General features: G+C 43.6%; 1 protein-coding gene across 1 annotated transcript in view; it reads right to left on the minus strand.

Annotated features, from left to right (window-relative positions):
- Nucleotides 1-1,066, minus strand: part of LOC106810698 (sodium- and chloride-dependent glycine transporter 1-like) — a 27,087-nt gene extending 26,021 nt beyond the window's left edge. Inside the window, exon 1 of the mRNA XM_014814130.1 lies at nt 990-1,066. The gene's annotated coding sequence lies outside the window, so the exon portion shown is untranslated. The remainder of the gene's footprint in view (nt 1-989) is intronic.
- Nucleotides 1,067-6,883: the final 5,817 nt, after the last annotated feature.

The raw sequence follows: 6,883 nt of genomic DNA on the forward strand, positions 1-6,883 counted from the left end.
TACACGATGCGTCCTAGACGTACGCGGATGCACAGGACGGATGTTCTAATTTCTTCCAACATTGCGTTTGCATTGTCATACACGGTGTACGTCCTAGACACGTACGTCTAGGACGCATCGTGTAAATAGGCCTTTAGGGTTGTAGGCGAGTGCCAATTTATTTGATAGATGACGCCTCTGGGCAGACCTGTATGTACAGTATGGGTAGATTATGTATGTGGTCACCCAAATAGTTCAGAACCCGCGTACACGTATGTCGCTCTGGCCGTGCAAGCCTCGGCTCTCGCTTCAGTATTCCTGGCCGTTCTCGTATTTTTCCGAACACTACGATACTTACCACCATTGCTTGCGTAACAGCAAGTGTCTAAAATCACACGCTGGTGACGACATTTGCGCGCGCTATCCTAGAATGCGCTGCGAGCTACTACAACATCAACAGCCATTTCGAATTGTTCATACTTTTGATGTTGCTTATTTTCAAAGATTCGTCAACGTTCCATTACAAAAACCACATTAAAACCTGATCGAGCGACATATATCTAGACTAGTATATAACTCATACTCTATCAGTCTATGGCTATATCATATATGCGACTCTCTTAGTCTTAATACTAATAGTAATACTAGTCTTATAATTATATCAGTATGACTGGAACGATCCGGTTCAATGCTCCATTAATGCAGATATAAGGTCTATGTCTCCCTGACCTCTGTTTGACCTGGCTCGTTTAGCTATTTCTGACCGGAACGTACTCTGGTAACTATCTGATATGGTTAGGGTTAGGGTTAGTCAGAAATAGCTAAACGAGCCAGGTCAAACAGGTCAGGGAGACATAGAGTTAGACCCTACGGGATCCATTAAATGAGATTGTACACGGCACAAAACGGCCCTACGATCTTATAATATAGATACCCAGAAGGCAAATGACGTCTAATTATATTTCCCATACGTACACGAACCGGAATATAACCATAGTAACTTTGCTTACCAAGACTGTTCCGCAGCGTCACGGCGTGCATGAAACGTGCATGAAACAGCCGCCACTTCACTGGTAACACTGGTACCGTCCTCTAGCGGTGGAAATCGTAGTTCGAGAATTTAACTCATTTTTATTTTTGCCGTTTATGCATATTATATGTAACCAAAATATGTTTAAGATTAGTATTCAATAAAGACGTCATAAAAAAATGTATTCGCGATTTTGTCCTCTGCTGAGTTCTATCCCTAATTTTGCACTTTTTTACGCTTTACTTCAACGCACTCCAGTGGGATATTATCAATGTTATGACGTAGCGGATATTGAGATCATTATCGTGTATAACTATATATTACCCCCTTGATATTACCTTACATTGCTCTGTAATATTCATCGATATCCTTACAAATAGATCACAGCCAATAACAGTCTTACCAAAACTAAATAATCTCAAATCATTTTTCTTGTGCAGCTAGCACACCCGTGATTCAGGGATTCAGGGGAGGAGGCGTAGGGGATTCAGGTATAAGGATTGTGAGAGAGGCGCACCCATTCCGCCCACAGCAAAACAAGAGCTAGGGAGCCACTAATTGTTTTTAAAGTGAATTATTAGCGTAAACTTAAGGAATTTTATGCCCAGAGATGTACAGTAAGTTGTATGCTAGTGTAACAGAGCTCCGAGCGTGCGTGCGTGCGTGCGGGCGTGCATGCGGGCATGCATGCGGGCATGCATGCGGGCGTGGAAGGCAGTGAGATCGGCTAATAGCAACAAGAAAGATCGTGTTATGAGCAGTTATGAACAGCAGCAGGCATCGTGTACGGCAATTAAATATGTAGATGAGCCGCGAGCAGAAGGGTGAAATAAGCATTCATAATTACGAGCGAAATTTACGAACAACAGAAGGAACGCGATTGGGCAATACTTATTGAGGCTGCGATGCGATGATAGTAATTGTCAGCAACACCTGATTACAACTGTTGAAACGCCGGAGTATACAGGTGTTGCCTGTGCAGGGGGAATGAGGCTAGGAGAGGCGCTGTAATAAGTCCTATGGTGTTCCCTGGCCTATGAGATAGTTGTCGCTAAGCAGCAAGCTTTGTGATGACAGGTACGTGTCAGGAAAGAGAGCCCCGGGCAGAGAGAGGGTGAGGGGCGACTGTGAAGCACTATATAACGAGCGCGCCCGGCTCAGATGACAGAATCTCTCCTTCTGGTATCTCATTCCCGTCTCGTACATGTCTCCGTCGAAGCTTCAGTACCGGTAGCCTTTGCGTTCATCGCATTTGTTGTCAGTATGTCAGCTAGCGTTATAATAACATCCCATGCGGTGCGTTATCCAACTGTTATTTTATTATTTACTAGCTGCGGGTACCCGCTGCGCTGGGTAAAATCGTGCTACTAATTCATACTACTAATAATGGGACACAATAGGAACATTGGGTAAAAATCGACAATAACATTGCACACAATATGAATATTTAGAAATCAGTCTAATAAGATAATAAGCATGGGAAAAACTGTTACGTATGACATTTATGTGACAGCACATGAGCACAACCCAACTTAGAACCCCTGGAACATAATAGTAATAATTATATGATGTAAATGACAAAAAGTTATTATAACAGCATGTACGAATGAGTTGCACTTTTCATTTGAAAACCTCTTGATAAACGATGTTTTTCCTCAATTCCTGATACTTCACACAATGTCCAGCACTGACTGTACATTGCTTGCAGCAGAGATAAAATCGATTTTACTCATTCCATCAGCTGCTGTATTGTGAAACCGGAAACCGGAACACCAGAGCTAAAACAGGCACAGCCAGTTTCAGGAAGGTTGTGACTGGCACGTTGTTATTCAACAGGCTTTTGAAATGAGAAAGCGCAAAGCCATTCGTAGAATGCTTTACGATGCTATAACTGCATGTAGTACGCTGGAGGCTCAACAGTTCGAGAACGCAGAATCTTACATATTTCGCACCAGAGATATAAACGAAAAACCATTGTTATCAAGAGTGTTTTCAAATGACAACTGGCAACCCATTCGTACATGCTGTTATAATTAAACTTTTGTCATTTACACCAATTACTATTTATGTTGCAGGGGTTCTAAGTTTGGGTGTGCTGTCATATACAATGTCATACGTAACAGTTTTTTCCATGCTTATCCATCTTATTAGTCACTTTTAGCAGCCATAGTGAACTTAGAAATGTCGATACAAATACAGGTTTTATGTTGGAAATGCCATTATACAGGTCATAAGAACACACAAACGTACCAGAACTGTCTGCCGGATGCTAATTGCATATGTGTTAGCAATTTTGCATTAATCGGTCCTAATTAGCGTATTAACTTCAGGGTATCAATCACTAAATAATCAAGAATATTCTCCCTCTATAATCACCACCATAGAGCGAACTTCATTCGTAGGTCTAGACCATGTTTTCGACACTAAGCAAAATTGATTGGCATTGGATTAAATCCCGCTAACCATCCTTCGCGACTGCCAGAAATGCCCAATATGGCTGGCCATAGCACTAATGAGGTCAAACCGCAAATCACCCCAAGTAACTACGAAACTGTTGGAAGATAGAACTTGTTGTTTTGATGTTTAGGACCTCACATCTTTCTTTAACACCAAGGATTCCATCGTCTATAGAAACTTCTATATTTTAACAGTAATTATTATTATAGTATGAAAAATGTTCAAATATTAATGCATGAGCAGGGCTAGATGCATTGGAAATAGCATAGATGAACACCAACACCGCAATCAAAACTACTTACTATTCTGCGCTTCTTTCCTTCAGGTTGTCGAATCAATTCTCTCAGACGTCCCTAGATGCCGCCTCTGCCTTCCTTCTGCTCTTTATCATCCTTCTTCAGCCATCATCTGTTGTGTCAGTGAGTTAAACACTCAATTTCCTCACTTCTACACACAATCAGTAGCTGGTACATGACAATCCATTCCTGGCTCATCAACCACACTTTCCTTGCTGGCATGCATCGTATCTCCCTCTGCTCAGCAGCTGCATGCTAATGACCGTCCTGGAGGTATTTTTTGGTGGCGGTAGGTTCTTTTGACAGCACTGTACCGCGACATCATCGTTACAGTAACTTCCCAATGCCCATAGTTATTGATTTGGACAACCAGGAGTGGTCACTTAGTCGCAGCCTTCCCGATAGCATCGATCTTGGAGATGTGCTCTGCCCGGATACAGGGAAGTCCTCAGGTTGATGTCTGTTGTGGAATGGACTTCACGATGGAGGATTCTTTTCGCTTGGCGAATAAATCTTGTACTCGAGAAGCGCCATTCATTGATCGGCCATATTACCAAATGTAGAATAGAAGCTTCCTGCTAGTTGGCCAATCAGGTCACCTGCTCTTCGCATCGTCCTCTCAAGCTAAACAAGAACTGACATCTAGTCCACATATCGGTCTGGTTATGAGGCGACCTTTCAGGCGCGACACTTTTCCTTCTTTTCATTGTCATAGGACAGCAGTGTCACAGCGCTGAGAGTAGACAGCATTCCCATACTTTCTCTGCTTTTCTGCTCTCTGGTGACAGTGGCATTGAGTGTCAAGTCACGGATCGCCATCCGCACTTCTCCCCATCTGAACATGTCATGTATCGAAACACCATTCTTCCAGCACGACAGTACAACGACAGGACACGAATATTCTGTTCGTCACTCAAGGATAGCGCCCACAGTTGAGGTTCCCAGCCACGATGACCAGCCGGACGAAGCATAAGACAGCTGCATGAACGAGATTATGTCCTGCTTCACTCATAGATTGCACAACTAACTGTTGGCTTGTGCCTCACCGAAGTGTCCAATTTTTTGTTCTCTACCAATCACTCACAAAAGTGTAAACGAAAAACAAAATCTGTGCTAACTAGACCTGGAAACCGCACAGCATTCGCGCGCGTCTCCTGAAGTGCGTTGACAGAAAGGAATCTGAGTTTCTCTGTCTTATCATCATGAGTGCCCGTTTCTCCACTCAATCATCGACGAGTATGGCTATCCTCCAAACGGGAGAACAAGTCAGTACTAAGTTAAAATTCGGCGTCCATCATAAGTGAACCCCTCGTTCCTCTGGCAACTCTGCTCTGGGTGGAGCGGCCTTCTCAGGTCCTACTTTTATCCACACAATGTTGCTAATCCTTCGGTACAGTGGGTGATCTTGCTGAAGGAACGGAGAATCTTGCTCATGCAACTAACCAGAGGGGGCAGACACTATGGTCATCTTGATCGCATGCAGTAATCGCTGCAAACGATCATCTTGAGGGCACGAGGAGACCCGGAGGGATCCGCTGCATATCATCCTGACTCTGAACTCACCACTACTAACTGTTGTCGATGGCTCCACTCATGAAAACAGCGAAGAACAAACAACAGCAGCTCTCAACAACTACTCGTCACACATCATTCTTGGAGCAACATTGTAACTTGTGAGTCAATCAACAGTATTGTGCGCATAGTGACTGAAGCAGACGTATCTCGTCATGCAGCTACGTAAGGCTTGGTGCTGCATCGGTGGTAGCTCGACCTGTTGCGGCCATATCCTTTAGTGATGATGCAGACGTTTCGTGCTGCTCGTTATGGTGCTGGAAGGATGGGTATTCATGCCAGTGTTCAGAGTGGAAAAGTGGGAATGGATGCCGTCGCATGAACATCATATGTACCGCCGCGCCACTGGTCGACAAGCCTCGAAGACAATGCACAGAAAATACTGTGGAATGCAGCACTCTCCCAGGCTGTCGACACTGTTCCTATCCTAATAGGAAAGGGAAACTGTCCGCGCTGAAAGGGCTCAACCAGACCAATAGCTGACTAAAAGACTCAGTTCTTGAGAAAAGGACGATGCCACTGACAGTGACCTGATGGCAATCTAGCAAGCCTCTCCTACATTTATTAATGGCAGAAGAAATGCCAACGTCAACTGAATGGCTTCCAGGTACGAGATTAATCGCAATCTAAAAGAAATCCTCGCATCCGTAAGCTCCCTTCCAGCCAACAGACATCAACCTCGAACTCCCTCCATCCGGATGAGCCACATCTTTTCCAGAAAATATGGATGCTAATGGAACGCTCCCCAGACAAGCTGACCCACCTGCTGTCCAAATCACTAACTACTGGATGGAAGTTACTGTAAATCGATAAGTGTACCAGTGCTGTCAAAAGAAACTGACCGCACGCAAAAACCTCATTGACATCATAGCTGCAGCTGCACGAGCAGAGGAAATGCCTGCAGCAGAAGTGTTGATGGGCAGCAAAATGGATTGGTCACATGTACCGGCTACTATGTGTATGTGAACGGAGAAATGATGATTGTACACTTACCTGACACACACGAGACATGATGCTGAACGAAGGATATAAAGAGCAAAGGAAGAGAGAGGAGGATCTAGAGACTTGGAGAGAATGTCACACCAATCGAAGAAGTACAGCAAATAAAGTAATTAGTTTGCATCGGTTGTTTGGGTTCTATGCTATGTATTCCCATGATAGCCTAGCCTGGGCATCATAATCATTTTAAGCATTATTCTATATATAATTAATAACTTACTAGTTAAATACTATAAGTTCTATAGATGATCGAATCCCTTGTGTTACAAACATGTCTAACATCAAAACAAAGTTCTCCATCTTCCGACAAGGTTGGTCAGTTATGTGATTTTATGTTGACCTGCACTTATGCACTGCAGCCATAATGATTTTCTGGCAGTCCGAGGATGGTAGGGTTGAATCCATGCCAGATCAATGCTTCAGTCGTCAGAAAACATGGTCTAGACACACGAATGAAGTCTCTAATGTGCGAATTACTAAAGAAAGATATTCTTGATTTTCTGATTTGACCTAACTATAATGCAATTAGGCCTGACTACGCAAATCTGCT

The sequence above is a fragment of the Priapulus caudatus genome, unplaced genomic scaffold, assembly GCF_000485595.1.
Source record: "Priapulus caudatus unplaced genomic scaffold, Priapulus_caudatus-5.0.1 Scaffold464, whole genome shotgun sequence".
Taxonomy (NCBI): domain Eukaryota; kingdom Metazoa; phylum Priapulida; class Priapulimorpha; order Priapulimorphida; family Priapulidae; genus Priapulus; species Priapulus caudatus.